We start from the raw sequence: 17,341 nt of genomic DNA, 5'->3' as shown, positions 1-17,341 counted from the left end.
TAAATTTTCCTTAAGGTGCTAAAATTGGGTACGTGTGCGCAAGCATGGATGCGCTCATACACATAACAACGAACATTTCTGCCAGGACAGTATAATATATATATATATATATATATATATATATATATATATATATATATATTAGTGTTTAGGATCGGGAAAATCGGAAAATTTGAGGTATCGGAATCGAAAAACTTGATGCTTATTTTCCGATGCCTAAACGATTCTTTTAATTATCTTTTTTCATTTTATTTTTTTTTTAGCCTAAAACCTTCCATTGCTAGTAATAATGATAAAATAATATATATTTATTGATTTTAAAATACCAGTAAACTTAAAATTGATAGATCATCTTCCACAAGTTTATTTTGACTTTAGGAAAATATCTGCGTATTTAACACGTGTTTTTATGAAAATAGGGGAAAATAACAATTTTTATAGTTAAGTAATTAAAGATTTATAAAGAATAGAAATCGGAATCGGAAAATGTAACGAAATCGGGAAAAAATTGGAATCGTCCCATCCTTAATACACACACACACACACACACATATATATATATATATATATATATATATATATATATATATATATATAATGATTATTTACTGTAATAATATATTTAAATACCTACAGACACTAGTGTTTCTACCTTTCGGGAATCATCAGTGCAGGGTATCACGATTAACGTCAGTCGAGAGACTCGAGCCCCGGCAACAGAAGTCATGTCTGGCTTCATTAGCAAAAACCCGAACCATTCGGCTACCGTCAACCGCGTTAGATACAGTTGAAATTAAACATTTAATCTTATTAAATGCGTTTAACGTCAGTCAGAGTTATCTAATCATTATATGACGATCGGCGCCTATAAAGTAAATTGGCCGACTTTATTACAACTGAAAGTGCTCAACGATAAGAAATAAGTTTCTTAAAGTGGCTGACATTATTATTTACTGTAATAATCTTTTTGATATATATATATATATATATATACATATATATATATATATACATATATATATATATATATATATATATATATATATATATATATATATATATATATATATATATGTATATATAAACACTAATATGAGTGCCCGGGTGCTTGGAGGTGTATTTTGAGCAAAAAAAAACGGTCAATTTTTTTTAACTTTGACCCCTATTATGACCCGTTAACATTTCTTGTTTTGAGCTCAAATTAAGTTATTAAGTTAGATCCATGTCCAAGGAACCCATATCTAAAATTTCAAGTGTTTTGACCCAAAATTGTCGGAGGAGTTTGGTAGAGATCTCAAAGGTTAAATCGTTGAACGCTGACCCCCTTAACAGACAAGTTTCTGGCTGAAACCGGATCACGTAGATTTTCCCAAATGTCAGTAACCTGTATATCAAATTTCGAGTCTGTAGACTAAAAATTGATAGTCATTGCGTAGGGAAATGCACACAGACAGACACACAGACAAACGCAGAAACACATTCACTTTTATAGATATATGGATTAGACAAATTTCATCATCGTACCTAACACAATGTCATATTTTTACACTAGATGCATCGTATAGTTGTTATCTATCGGGCGAATCGTTAAACTCATACAAATATTCTTATTTACAAAAAGTAAAAAATAAGCACTTTAGCTAACTGATCTGATGTACGATGGTCGAACTTGACCATCATAAACAACAGTAAGTAACGGTCAGATGTATGCGCTCAGAAAACTCATCCTGGCATCGTCTCAGCATCATCTTCTTTTTTTTTTTTTTTCCTTCTTTGATCTTCCGAACGAGGTAGCATAAAACCTGATGAGTACAAACAGAATTCTATTTTTTGCGGCAGACATTTTTAAATAGTATGAAACACTGATGATGGAGTCTGCATCGTAAATTCAGTGTTAGCAGATGGTTTTATTGAGGTTGGCGATAACGAAAACCATTTTACAAACTAACAAAGGAACACTTGCCAACATCAGCTGATAGACAATTTCAGTTCTTTTCTTAGAACTTTCGTTTTCGGTAAAATAATTAAAATGACGGGCTATATATTTGTAATTGTTTAAATGAGTGAGCTATATATATATATATATATATATATATATATATATATATATATATATAAAGTTAACCTTAATATCGCTTAAAAATCAACAATGAAAACTACGAAAACAGATAAACGATAAAAACTAAACAGTAAATTTTCTTTGGCATCATAGCATAATGGGTTAGGGCGCTGGATTGAAATACATAAGGTCCGGGGTTCGAATCCCAGTAACAGTCTAGCTATGCTTAAGAGGAGTAGGACTCTGAAACACGCGTGTCTGTAGATTACTGTTTTGAAAAATAATAAATAAATATTACGTCCAAATAAAAAATGGGCGACTTTCTTAGAAGAACACCAGATCTCCTAGGTGGAGGCGTTAACTTTAATATCGTTTAAAAAATCAACAATGAAAACTATATATATATATATATATATATATATATATAATCTGTGTGCGTGCGTATAGTAGTAGCCTGGCAAGACCACAGAAAAGACAACCGAAGGAGCCAAACTGAAGCTGGACACAATATACACAAACTTAGGCAAATTTGGGCATACTTTATTGGTTTTAAAATATAGGTACTTTTTTTTACCACTTGTCATAGAATAGTATTATAATTTTCAAAAATCCTGCAGATTTTCATGTAATTTCGTCCCATAGAACCAATGTTATGAGCATTTCAATATTTAGTTTGGCTACAAATATATATATTAGGCTACGCGTGATCCGTTGAGTCAGTATGTTATATTAGATATGGAATTAATGTGTGAACGTAACACTTGTGACGTAAAGAAAATACATTGGGCATACTTTATTGGTTTTAAAATATAGGTACTTTTTTTTACCACTTGTCATAGAATAGTATTATAATTTTCAAAAATCCTGCAGATTTTCATGTAATTTCGTCCCATAGAACCAATGTTATGAGCATTTCAATATTTAGTTTGGCTACAAATATATATATTAGGCTACGCGTGATCCGTTGAGTCAGTATGTTATATTAGATATGGAATTAATGTGTGAACGTAACACTTGTGACGTAAAGAAAATACATTTTGTGACATAACACAAAAAATTCTATGAAAGTATATTAAAATGAAATAGAATATAGATAGATTTCTATGAGTCGTTCTGTTTATAATCGTTTATTTTTGAAAAAGAAACTTACAGCCATTGAATTAGAAGTGGTTTTCCGTACCTATAGGTAAATTTGCACTGAACAGATACCATAATAGTTAAATTCAAATTTTGATATATCCTTAATTTAAACTCGAAAACAAACAATTGGGATGCTGAAAACGAATACAGTAAAACAATACGTTTTATTGTCGCGTTGATTATTTATTTGTAACGCAAATTAAAAAAAACATATTTTCGGGGTTATTTATTTATGTTGCTAGTGAGGAAAATGTATGAATGTTTTCTTAAGAAATGTGTATTAAAAATGGAGATTAAATTTAAAAAAGGTAGGCGGTGGGTAAATCGCCGTTGTAAAATGCTCTTATGGTTGTCAAGGATTAAAGTAGATTTATTTGTAAAAAAATTGCGTTGAAATAACTTGAACGTAATACGGAAATGAACGATGTAAAAAAAATGCAGAAAGTATTAACAATTGTTTATTTGGATAATGAAAACGCAAAAAAAAATTGTGATGCTGAAAACGTACGCAGTAAAACAATACGTTTTATTGTGTTGTTGATTATTTATTTATAACGCAAATTAAAAAAAAAGTATTTTCTAGGTTATTTATTCATGTTGGTAGTGTAGAAGAAAATGTATGAATATTTTTAAGAAAGGTGTATTAAAAAATGGAGAATAAATTTTAAAAAATAAGGAAGGCGGTTGGGAAATCGCCGTTGTTAATTGTTCCTATGGTTATCATCGGATCAAAGTATAGTTGCGATACAGAATAGTGTCAAACTATCCCCACCATTCTCATGTTAAATAATAATTTCTAAATAATAACGTTAATATTTCAATGCGCAGGTTAAATTCTGCAAAAATCGAGATATGTGTTTAATTGATTACGCTGTTATAGATTTATATTTATATAGGCATGCGCAACCGGAGGTCGTAAGCCAGGTGTTGGGTTACAACACCCGTTACAAGGTCATTTGAGTTTTATAAGTATATATAAACATTTTTAGGCAATTTTATAATCTCATCGATTATTGCTCAGAATTTAACATGAAACTTCGTTCGAAAGATAATGACCTGAATTGTGTAGTGGGCTATGTGAAATTATATATGCATATATATACTAGTTGGCAGCCTGGCGTTGCCTGGTCGTACAACACGCTTATAAATGATATTTTAATTCATGCTGATTGCGTATACTCTATTGATTATTATATATTACGAGGAATAATTTTCCCGGTGGACTAATTCACATAAAGTAAAATGTCAATAAGAAAAATAATAATCATAATGTCATTAATCAAATTCTGACCGTATTTGTTTACAATATCACGTCAGCTGATATTTGGGATTGGAAAAGTCAATTCTGATTAATGTTTAGTTTTATAATATGCAAATGAAGAAATGATTTGCGGCGATTTCAAATGGCGCTTTTTCTTTTCCCCTTAATTGAACTCTTTAGTTAAAATAAATTAAAACAAAACGATGAGGTACACCCGGAGTTGAACAGTGGATCATTCGATCCGTAGTCGAATACTTTACCACTAAGCTATATCTTTAGATTATAATAAACCTGTTTTTTAAGAAGAAATGATTTTCTAAAATATTATTATCTCCCTTGGCCAGTTTAACGTATGCTCCTGTAAAAATTATTCTGTTTATCTAGAAGAAAGAAAAGACTATTTCTAAGATCGGATTTTTTTCTGATTTTCGATACTTATCGGATGAATTTCTGTGCAAAGCATATCTAAGACCACTGCCAAACAAATAAATTAGCTTTGTGTGAAATTGTCAAAAGAAAGGCTCATCCGTTTGGGAACCTATAAGGAAGGAACTCCCACACACTAATCCACGATATATTTATCGTGTGTGTGTGTGTGTGTGTGTGTTTGTGAGTTATACAATCATAGATATACAGGGTGTACATTCTTGCAACCAAAAAGCGTATCCGGTAAAAGATGAGTTAAGTAGGAAAATCCTAAAAGTTTCTTATTTGTTGACAAGCAAAACATTGCCTGAATCAGTCGCCGAAACAGGTGTGGCAATAATCGCCACAAAATCACTTTTGTAAGGTTTTACGATAGTAAGCGAGCCGAAATATGAAAAGCAGTATAGTCATGCTTGTCTGAAGATAGAAATAGCGGAAGCAAATGATTGATTAGTGTTCATGTCTCACTCATTATTTACGCAAAATATAAGTATAGGATTAAAGCGTATAAAACAATAATTCATCTATGCGATTAGGCTTGGATCGTCTTAGATGAAGCTGGCGAAAATGCTGGCCACGTTATTAAGCAGGAAAATAAACCCAGGAGAATATGTTTCGTGTGTTGGCTTACGCATTCTTGTTTAGGATTTAATCGTTCGAAAAATACATTAAACCGATATTCCCGTAATCCGAGAAACCCAAACCGACAGCGAATGAAAGTGGCTTGAATTTGTGGCGGATTATTATTTTAACAAATAAAAACAAAAGGACTAATAACAAATGGATTTCCAGAATGACTAACTGTTAGCTTATGCCGGGACGGCATCGGGTTACTTTGGTGATAGTCGATTAAGGAGAATAGACTATTATTATTAAAAGGCAAAATGTTAGATAAAGAACATTATTACTATATTGTTAACATGTGGCACTATTTTCCGTGCCACTGTTTCTAACACGCTCTACAGCATGGCTGAGTGGTAATTTGGCCATGAGCGTAGAGATACAAAGAAATCCCTTCCAATAATTCCCTTGCTATTTTTCTGTCTTTTTTTCCTGCACGACCACCATGAAGTGAAGACGCATATTCTGTCTCTCCGTAAACGAGGGCGGGGGGGGGGGAAGCACCACTCTTTCAAAACTTGTTAGGTTCATTAGATTTGAAAAGCTTATTGTCCAGTTTTAAATTGTAAATTTTTTTTTGTAATATATTGTATCTCTAATTTAAAATAAAATAGTTATGTTCCATATATATTACAATTCTGTCGCGTGTCGTTTTTCTTGTGTTGCCATAAATGCCTTCATAAACGCCTTCATTGAAACAACGAAACGGTCCGGAAAATGAAGAAAGAAAATTCCAGTCAGAACGCCACCAAGGGTAAAGAGGCCAAGACGTTTCCTGAGAGAATATGACGACCATCTTCATATCTTACCGAGACCGCTTTAAGACATTTACTATAACACGCCTGTCGGTCACACCTCAGTGACCGGCGGATAGTGGTATAAACAGCTGTGTAGAAAAAAAATGCAGAGAGAATGTTTTGAATGATAGGAATATTTAGTTAAAATATTTATATTAACTTAGAAACAATAACAAGAAAAAATGCGGTGGATATAAGCAATAGGTTTTCAAACTCCTATAATACCATACGTTTTTATTTGTTTATTTTTCCTTTCCCTTTCTTTTTACCAGTTTTCCGCATTGATTACGGCTTTTATAAAATTTCATATTTATATATATATATATATATATATATATATATATATAATATTTGTATATTTTGGCAACAGGTTATTATTCAAACACCTCTCATTGAACACGACGGAGTGATTCTTTTTTCCCATCTTGATGGATACTTTTTCAAATTGCCGGGCGGTCCTCTTAATTTCAGTAGGTAACTTGTTCAGTATCACGCCCAAAGGTTTTTTTTTTTTTTTCGAACATATTGTTTTCGAGCGCTTCTATCGGTGCATCTGATTATCTTCCTGAGCGATTATTGTTGTTTTCGTTTTGGTTTTCTTTTTCTATGAGGCTGTGTGCTTATAGCGCCATAAAACAAGATCTAACATCCCACGATAAAAACCTAAAGTCGCCTGACATTAGAAACATCTTAACTAACAATCAGATACCTTCACAATTGCACACGACTATTAAAATCACTAGAAGTCATACTTATAAAAAAAAAAACACTCCTTTTTAAACCGGATCTCATTTAATATCGGGACAAATATACTAACAGTATTTAATTACTAACTAGAAACTAAATAAATAAAATATGCAATGAGAAAATCGAAATTAAAAATAAAATAAAAATAATTCGATCCAACCCTTCTGCACCCACTTTTTTAACCAATTAAAATTAATTTTAAAAAATAAATATAATTACATAGATTATCGGGAAACCAAACAAAACAATAATAGGTCAATCTTCGATAATGCGCTACATAATTATAGTTTCATTTCTTCGTTTGCTTGTTTTTTTTTGTTTTGTTTTTTTTGTTTTTTTTTTAGGGCATGTAGTTCTTTCAATGAATCTACTCTGACTTTGTTCCATCTTTCCAACGCTGCAAGAGTCTTGCTTGTTTACTACATAAGCTTACAATTGTCTCCGCCTGTACTGATATTTTTATATATAGTTCTTTTTTTCTTCTTCCTTTGAAGAGTGTAATGCCGGGTATGGGGCAGCCAAACCAGCTGCCAACATTGCCCCGCTTTTTTATTGAAACCAACTGAGAGCTCTTTTTAGTATCCTCGCTGTTCCCTTAAGTGCCATTGTCTGAATCTCTTTTGCACTTGGTTCACCAGGAATATTAGTTAGGTAGGACTTCAGATTCTTCTTCATAAGTCCTGTGGCACCTATGATAACTGGTATGATCGATATCCCCTTTAGGTTCCAGTTTCTTTTCATATCATACATGAGACCTTGGTATTTGGTCTGTTTCTCTCTTTCAGCTCTGTTAAGACCGCCATCATTAGGAACACTCACTTCAATCAAGGTTGCAACTCTCTCTGACTTATTCCATATAACTATGTCAGGTTTCACAGCAGCATTTTCAAGGTAGGTGGCTGTAGGGATTACATGGTCGTAATGTATGGTATATAAATCATTTCCAACTGTTTTTTCAGGTTGATGTTCCCAGGACTTGCTGCTACACTGGATGTTTAATTTTTTACAGATGATCCAGTGGAGGTACTTGCATACTCCATCATGTCTCGCTGTATAGTAGCCGTCCCCTAGAAGAACTTTGCAACTTGATATCAGATGACCAACACTTTCCAATTCTGTGTGGCAGAATCTGCATTTATTGTCATTACTGATCCCTGCCATCTTCTTGAATGCATTGGTCATCAATCCCTGGTCTTGGGCAACCATTATGACCCTTTCCTGATCGTGATGGAGGGATCCTCTTTTGAGCCAGTCCAAAGAACGTTCTTTATCTATGTATTCCCGAGAAAGTTCCCCCAGAAAATACTTTGCACGCTGATGTTGTTCCCATTCTTTAAGGTTCATCTGTTGAAAGGTCTCGGTATATTTCTGCCGGCTCTTTTTTGCTATTTCTGTGGCACACTTGTTTGGTGTTTCGTCCTCATCTGAGAGACAACTCTGACCAAAATGTTTGGCCAGCTGGTTGGCTGATGTTGTTCTGCTGGCTCTTGTCTCTTGATGTTCATATACTATTGAGAGGGTGTCATTCTGGGAGCTTCTCAGATACTGACCGGTGCTCACAATAGTTGCCCTATGTTGATGATTAATCTCTGAGAGTCCCAGACCTCCTTCTCCCCTGGGCACATACAGCCTGGGTAGACACTGATTTCTATATATTATTTTATGAAGCGTTAGTAGCTTCCGTGTCTTTACATCTAGCCGGTTGATGTATTTTTGTGGCCAGTCAATGATACCAAAGCTGTATGTTATTACTGGCATAGCAAACTGGTTTATGGCAGTAATTTTATTTTTATTGGTGAGCTGGGTTTTGCATATTTTCCTCACCCGGCGTACATATTCTTTACTAATCTTCTCCCTCATCTTGGCATGTTGTATGTTCTTGTTTTCCTCAATGCCAAGGTACTTGTAAGGCTCATGCTCTTCTAGATCCCTGATGTCGATGTTTTCATTAAGCTGCATATTTTCTGTGTGGGTCTTCTTCCCAGCTCTGAGTGTAAATTTGGCACATTTATCCAAGCCAAACTTCATTCCGATGTCACTGGAGAATGTGTGTACTACCTGCAGAAGGTGGTGCAGATCGGTGTCAGAGCTAGCATACAGCTTAAGGTCATCCATGAAGAGCAGATGGTTTATTCTCTTGCTTGGATCTCGATGGCGTCCCTGACTCAAATTGTAGGCGCTCTGATTTTTATTCAGGAGCTTTCTTAGTGGGTCTATTGCCATACAGAAAAGTAGGGGAGATAAGCTATCACCTTGGAATATTCCCCTTTTGATTTTTACTTCAGGGATGATGGTTTTTCCTCCATTGTGATTAAATGATATTGTAGTTTTCCACATCTGAAGAGGAGCAGCCATTGTTTTTCTAATTACCAGGTGGACTTTGTATAACTCAAGGCACCGAAGTAGCCATTAGTGTGGCACACTGTCGAATGCGTTCTGGTAATCAATCCATGCCATGCTCAGGTTTTTGTGTCTCTTCCTACAGTCTTCTAGGACGGTCTTGTTGATTAATAGCTGATCTTTGGTACCGAGGCATTTTCTTCTACACCCTGTCTGCTCTTTTTCAAGGTAGGTCCCAGAAGATAGATGGTCATATATACCATCGGCTATCAGACCAGTGAAAATCTTGTAGGTACTTGTAAGGCAGCATATTGGCCTGTATTTATTTGGCCGTTGTGTCTCCTTGGTCTTGGGTATGAGGCTGGTGTCCCCCTCTGTCAGCCAGGGTGGTGTTGCTTCTTCATCTCTTAGCATCCTGCTGAAGCAATCACTGTAGTGGGGGTGGAGTGCAGTCAATTGCTTCAGTCAAAAGTTTTGGACATTGTCGATGCCAGGTGCTTTGTGGTTGGATAATTGTGCCAGTTTTCTTGTTATCATACCAGGAGTTATGACTGGTTCTGGCATCTGAGGCTTGGTTTCCTTGAGCCTAATAATATCTTCAATCCACTGGGCCTCTTGATTATATTTACCTTCTGTTTCAAATAGAGGTCTCCAGTAGTTTTCCAGGGCTTCCTCTGCAGGTGGACTATCTACAGTAATTGTGTCCCTTGTCAGCTGCCTGTAAAAAGTCCTTTGGTTTGTTTTAAACTGCCTATTTTGAATCTGGGAGTTGATCTTGTTCTCCTGGTTTTTAATTCTCTGGGAAAGTGCTGGTATTTTTCCTTCCAACTCTCTAGCTGTATTATGTAATCCCTCAATTTTCTCATGGTGGTATTTGGTACAGAGTTTTTTGATGGTGGTCTTAAGTCGACCCTGTATCGAGGGATTTGCAAGGAACTGTTTTATTTGGCTTAGTTCTTTCCTGCAGAGGTTCAGTTGTTTTTGCAGCTTGGTCTTCCAGTGAGCTGTTTGTCTAGAGACTCTGGGCCCTATTCGATGATTGTGATTGAATGTTCGAAGGTTAATTTTTCTGTCAATATAGAGGCCAGCTGCATATGTGATATGGTTGAGTTCTGTGAGCATTACTGTTGTTGGAATTAGCCTCTTGAGAGCGATGTTAACTTTGGCTATAACAGTCTTTGCTCTTCCAGCTGCTTGGATCTTGGACAAACGTGGTCTGTCCTTCATTCTCATAAACCTCACCTCCTCAATTGTGTTGCTGAGCTCCTCCTCCAAAGCTAACTGTTCATCATCTGCTTCTGGGAGTACAAATGATGGTGGTGAGTGTCTATGTGATTGTGGCAGTGATGCAGGTGGTGGTATCCTGATAGGTGATGTAGATTCCTGTGTTGGTGTTTTGGGGGTTTCCAGCAGAGAGTTTGTGAAGGCAGGTGTCATGTCATGCAGAGACTCCAGTGGCGCAGGAATTCCAGGACAGCTGGGCATGTGCTGGGATATTTGGATGGGTTCTGATGGTAAAGTTGGTGGTTGTTGTTGGAGTAAGTCTATTGTGGGAATTTTTATTGGGTTTTCCAGGGGGCATCTGTTGTTCACCAAAAGAGCTGTTATTTTTGAAGACATGTAGTCTAGTTCTCTTGGGAACAATTTCAGGCTGTTATATCGTTGTGATGCAATTTTCCCTGGAGAGATGCTTGCTTTTCCAGGATAAAAATGAAAAAAGATCCCCCTCCAGGTTGCTGTTCTTTCTTTTTGCCTTTTATGCTTTTGTTTAGCATAATCCGTTCTCTGTATACATGTTTTAATGTTTACTCTATAGGGAAGCGTTTAGAATATTCATAAAAACCAAGCAACGAAAGTCACATGGAGCTAGGCATATGCTTGCTCTCAGACAGTCTATACATTTAAATTGAAAGTGTTTTTCATATATTTTAATTACTTATTTGCAAATTTAAAAAAATCGAAATCAGAATCGGTCATATATATATATATATAAAAGCGAAAATGCGTGCATGTATGTTTGTATGTGTGTTTGTGTGTCTGCTAAAAACTTTCGACAAACAGAACAAAAATTAACAAACTTATCGAAAAATTGGCTAAAAACGTTAATTTTTTCCTCTTGAAATCAACAATTTTTTACAGGAGGGGCAACAAAAACCGTCCTCTCATGACGACGACTTGTTCTACGCATGCGTAAGATGACGTCATGACCTGATTTAGTTTAAATAGTTGAAGAACTGACTAAATTTCATGTACGTCGTGTAAGCTCAGTTAGTTTGAGCGTTGGGTCATTATCTAAACGTTTTGGGTTCGAATCGTGGTGTGAGATGGCTTTTTTTTTCGATTTTTTAAATTTAAATATTGAACCAGTGTTATTTAAGCCATTTTTCACGTAACGTTCGTTTTTCTGTTTGTTTGTTTTTTTTTTACTTCGCTTATTCTTAGGTTTTCATTAACACCCCCGACCGACCACACACACCTAAAAACACCCGGGTACCCACCGATTTTTTAAATTTTAATATTGAAACAGGCTTATTTAAGCCATTTTTCACGTGCTTTTTTGTTTGTTTTAACGTTTGTTTTTTTGTTTTCTTTTTTGTTTTTCAGATTTTTACATTTAACATCGTTACTTTGCCTTACGTTAGGTTTTTTGCGTTTTTTATTTTGATTACCCCCTCCCCCCGCTTTATTTTCCAGATAAGTTTTAACGTTCGTTTTTCGGTTTTTTTTTTTTTTACTTCGCTTATTCTTAGGCTTTCATTAACAACAACACAGACCTACAAACACTCGGGCAACGCCGGGTACCCCCCCCTGCTAGTTGTATCGAAATCTGGAATTCAGAACAAAATCGGAAATTGTATCGGAATTGGTAGATTTTTTTTGGAATCATCCCATAATTTATAATATATATATATATATATATATATATATATATATATATAAAGGAAAATAGGTCTGGGTGCGAAGACGTGTTATCATATTTGAAAATTGAAAAAAAAAAAGCAATATTGCCACATTTTAATCGGGATCGGTAACTTTATCGGAATCAGTAATTCAGATCGAAATTGGTAATTGCACAGGAATCAGAAATATATTTGGAACCGTCCCATCACTAATATATATATATATATATATATATATATATATATATATTGTGTGTGTGTGTGTGTGTGTGTGTGTGTGTGTGTGTGTGTGTGTGTGGGAACACGCGTGTTATCATATAGAATTACGATGACATCTCATTACCGTTTCGTTGAACCTTTAAAGTCGTCATTACCTTCAAAACGCGTTTTATAGTCGTATTTTCGCCTTTGAAGTTCCACTTATAGGGTATTTATTTTGATCATCATAATTCAATTCATTCATCGTTTGAAGAAACCCAAGTTGAATTTTTTTTTTTCTGTTCTATTTGCTTCAGGTCAAAATAATTGGCACGGGCCTAAAAGCAAAACAGACTCATCTTCTGCGCTCTTTTGAAGCCGATCTTCATCAGCCCGGAAATTGCCCAGAATTCATTTAGTTCGCTCGCATCGCGTACAGTTGCTTAGCTACATATTCCATCTCTTTTAAGTCTCGACTGTTTTATCTCGGTATAAATTCGCCATGACAGCAAGGGGTAATTACGTAATAACTAGTAAGTATTTTTGATTTCTTTTCTTGCTTGTTTGTTTTAATAATGTTTGTTATCCTACATCGTTTTGAATTATGAATACCATAATTTACACGTTTATTTCACAAGAGAATGAGTATCTGTCTATGCTGAACGCCATGTTCTAATTATAATGCATTCTCTTTATTTATGCATTTAATAGAATAATAATCACCGGTATAGAATTTATGGAATCTGTTTAATAAATGATAGATAGAATATGTATTATTCCTATTAATTTGCCTCCCCACGAGGGCAGAGTTAGACAGAAAGTCAGTTTTTTAATTTGGGGAAAATCCATCTCCCCAAGAAGGGGCACTCTGGATAGGAAGAATAATAAAAATTGTTTCAGTCATGAAGGATTTCTCTTCCACTAACTGAGAACAAAAACAGTGAAGTGAATCATTAGAACAGGTACTACACTGTGATGTATTTATTTGCTTCCCCACTGAGCAAATTAGGCACAAGGCCGTTTTTTTTTAATGTGGAGAGATTGCGGGAAAAGGGGAACCAGCTCCCCGGGGAGTAGGGGAACTAGATAGTGACAATTGGTATGAAGGGTTTCCCCTACATTGACCAATAACTGATTGCTACAAGAGTAATGGTCTTATATGTGGGGTTGCGCCCACATGTGGCCTTTGATTACAGCATCTGTTGGAACAGATACTACGTTGTGATCTTAGCCCGAAGGCCACCTCAGGAATCTTCGGACTACTGTTCTCATCTTGTGTTTTATTATTTTAACGTTTCAGCTGAAACCTCCGACATTCTGTAGGCGTATCTTGTCGAACTGAGAAAATTTTCTGTCCAGCTCATGAATCTGAACATAATTTCGAACGAAACTCTTTATTTAATCCACGGTAGTAGCATGTTCTCATTTCGTCAGCCATAACTGGGTATCATCATCATCATCATCATTATCATATCGTATGAATCCAAAGATTCTATTGTTGGCATTAGTGTCCCCAGTATTTTCCTCGTCAGTATTCCTTGCTAGAAAGACACGAGGAGGTAGCCAACGTCCCAAGTGAAATCGATTTTTTGTGGAACGAATTTGATTCGAACTTGGAGCAAATAGGTAATCAGTCCGCGTTGTTAACCACTAGACCACCATCACCTCCCTTGACTGGGTAGAAAGTTTAAGAGTAGAGTGCCGTCCAGATTCCCGAGTTTGAAGGAAAGATTTCTGAGTTGCATCGGATGAAACGTTGTGAGAACACTCGAGAGCAGAATAGTAGTTGTAATGATCCAAATAACAAATAATTTAATAAATTAACGTTGGTATTATTCATTCGTAATTTTATTGTTCTATTCTTACTATATATTTAGGGTTGCTATAGAAACTACAATTATGCATAATGGATAAAAGGGGTTTTGTTCAAGATTTTGTAAAGGATACAAATTATCAATCCTCATCTCAAAAATTCAGAAACACAAATTATAAAGAATAACAAAGAATACTCGTCTCAGTACAGGTAAATCTAATTCCAGGGGCAGCATATTTTTTTCTGCCGAGTTTACATTATCGCATAACCAATATGGTCAGGCATAGAAAATCAACAGTAGGTTCCTTGAAGAGAATGTAATTTACGAATCGGGCCAAAATCAAAGTGTATTACGTGTTCTTCAGAGGCTGCACTTAAATTTCTTGTTCTCTGTCAGTGGAGGAGAAATCCTTCACGACTGAGACAATTTTTATTTTTGTTCCTTCTCCCTCGCGTTGGTGTCTAACTCTCTCCTCGTGAGGAGGCATTGTAAATAGGAACGATGGAACGAACAAGCCAGCCAACCATCCAGTTATCCAATCAGACAGTCACCCTCTCCATCCTGTTTTTTCTTCTCCCTTATGCTTTGTCGATATCTTCCTCTCTTGCGAACGATATTTGTTTAATTTAAGAATGTTTTTGTAAGTTATCCTGTTTTAGTAAATCACTTTAATTAATTAATTAATTAATTAATTAGCCATTCAACTATATATTTTTGGATCTTCTGTCTGTATTATATATACAGTATTTCGTAAATAGCTTGTATAATTGATTTAAATAAATTGGAAATTACTTAAGACTTCTACCTGGTCATGGCTGACAGAATGTGAGCATTCTACGCCATAAAATTAAATAAAAGTGTTTCATACGATATTCCGTGCAGATTCTCTTCTTCAACAGAAAGATTCCCGAGTTTGACAAGATGAGCTTACGCAGCTCATGGGCTACATAAGCCGAAACACTTAGGATGAGAACAGTAGTACGACTAAACCAAATAATACTCTATTTAACAAAATTCACGTTTGGTGCTATTCATTACTAATTTTATTGTCCTGTTTTTACTATATATTTATGGTTGCCATAAGAATTACAACTACCCATATAGACTTTATGACATTAGCCTACAGAAAAGGAAAACTTAAATAACAATCCCTAAAGATGTAATAGTCATTCATGATGTAGAGGCTGCATTTTACGCATCACACATGAGAAAGAACCGAGGATTCCTCAAACAGGTCAACTTATCTACAAACCCTTTAATTTAAATATTATTATATACAGGCTATCCACTCAGTTAGTCATCCCCTGCATTCCTTTTTTCTTCTTCTTCTTCTTCTTCTTCTTCTTCTTCTTTATACGTCGTTGATATCCTACTTTCTGGCGAACAATGTTTGATTAATTTTTTAAAAAAACTTTTTTAATTAATTTATCCTCTTTTTATTTTTTTATTTCTTCTTTTAACAACCATAATTCTAATAATAACCAAGGAACTTCTATAACTACTTTAATTAAAAATCTTAACTCTAATAATACCACCATCTCAATCAAATGGACTATCATAAAAAAAGTTAAGTCTTATACTCCAGGCTCTAAGTCATGTCGCCTCTGCACAACCGAAGCAATAACTATAATTACTTCCCTTAAAGTAACAATATAATAAATTCTAAAAATGAACTGATCTCTTTCTGTAAACATAAGTCCAAATTTAATTCTGGTAATTTTTAAATTACATAGTTATTACATTAACCTTTCAGATATATATAATTTTTCTTTAACATTGTCGTTTTTTCTACATACTTTCTTAATACTTTATTACTTAATCCTTTATTTTAATTCTTTATTTCTTCTGTGCTCGGCTGGTTTTTTATCTGCAATTTCCGTTTTAGTCTTTAAATATTCCTATCCATCAAATATATCAATCTACCTACACATTCATATCCTGTATGTATATTTACTTATATTTTACTATATGCATTTACTTACATATTTACTTGCTTTATCCGGAATTTGCAGATACTGGCTATCCTGTCCCCTTAAAAACATTTTTTTTATATTTTACTTTTTATTATTTATTTATTTATTTATTCGATTTAGTGTCTTTTAATAACTGTTGCTTACATTTTCTTAAGTAATAATCTGTACATTTCAGTTGACCTCTTTTTGCCATATATTTTTCGCACCTTTTAACGTCATCTTGTCTGTGTCATTTTGACATTTGCTTTTCTATTTTATATTTAATTCTATCACCATTTAATCTTTTTTCTCTTCTTCTTCACTGATTTTTCTTAATTACACTTTGTCTCAGCAGCCGTGTTAAACGCATCTTATTTTTCTTTTATTAATATTATTGGAATTTTTCACCAGACTATCCATTCACGTGAAATCACCTTTTTCTTCACCATATTGCCTCTGCTTCACTTTTTGTTATCAAGTAAGATCTTTGACTTACTTGCAGTTTCATCAAATACTTTTGTATGCAAAATCCGATCCAGCATTTTCCTAATTTCTACCCTCCGATGAGAAGGAAAGTATTTCTTCGAAACTCCGCGGATTAAGGACTATCCACTTATTAAGTGTTTCCTTTTCAGATTAAATATGTTTTTAACTCTTTTTCAAAGTGTTTTTAACGTTTTTTTATTAACTATTTGCTCTTATTATAAGCTCTATCTCCTATTTGGTTTTATCGAGCTTTTACATCTGGTTGAGATTACTTTATAAATATTAATTCTTTAATATTTATAATATACTTTAGTTTTACCATCTTGGATCATTTTGGTAAATTTAATTGTAATTTTTATTTCATTATATATATATATATATATATATATATATATATATATATATATATTATTCGCTAAAGCCCGACCGAACATTTGATATCGCTTTCTCATTGATTATTCGTTTCTATTATTGAGATCGGCCTAAGCGTTTCTCGCATCGCATTGCGATCGGCCGTCTCCGGTTTTTCCCGTCATCTGCTTGGTACACCAGAGTAACTTCGTGGAAATCGCGAGTCGTTAAATGCAGAGGTGTCAAAAA

General features: G+C 34.5%; 1 long non-coding RNA gene across 1 annotated transcript in view; it reads left to right on the top strand.

The window, feature by feature from the left end:
- Positions 1–17,341, top strand: part of LOC145280238 (uncharacterized) — a 357,840-nt gene that overhangs the window by 243,418 nt on the left and 97,081 nt on the right. Inside the window, exon 4 of the long non-coding RNA XR_013868586.1 lies at positions 12,807–13,022. This is a non-coding gene — a long non-coding RNA (uncharacterized LOC145280238). The remainder of the gene's footprint in view (positions 1–12,806; positions 13,023–17,341) is intronic.

The sequence above is a fragment of the Euprymna scolopes genome, chromosome 7 (genome assembly GCF_053919585.1).
Source record: "Euprymna scolopes isolate OS-2025 chromosome 7, ASM5391958v1, whole genome shotgun sequence".
Taxonomy (NCBI): Eukaryota; Metazoa; Mollusca; class Cephalopoda; order Sepiida; family Sepiolidae; genus Euprymna; species Euprymna scolopes.
The sequence above is the reverse complement of the archived record's forward strand: the minus strand, read 5'-3'. Positions and strand labels throughout refer to the sequence as shown.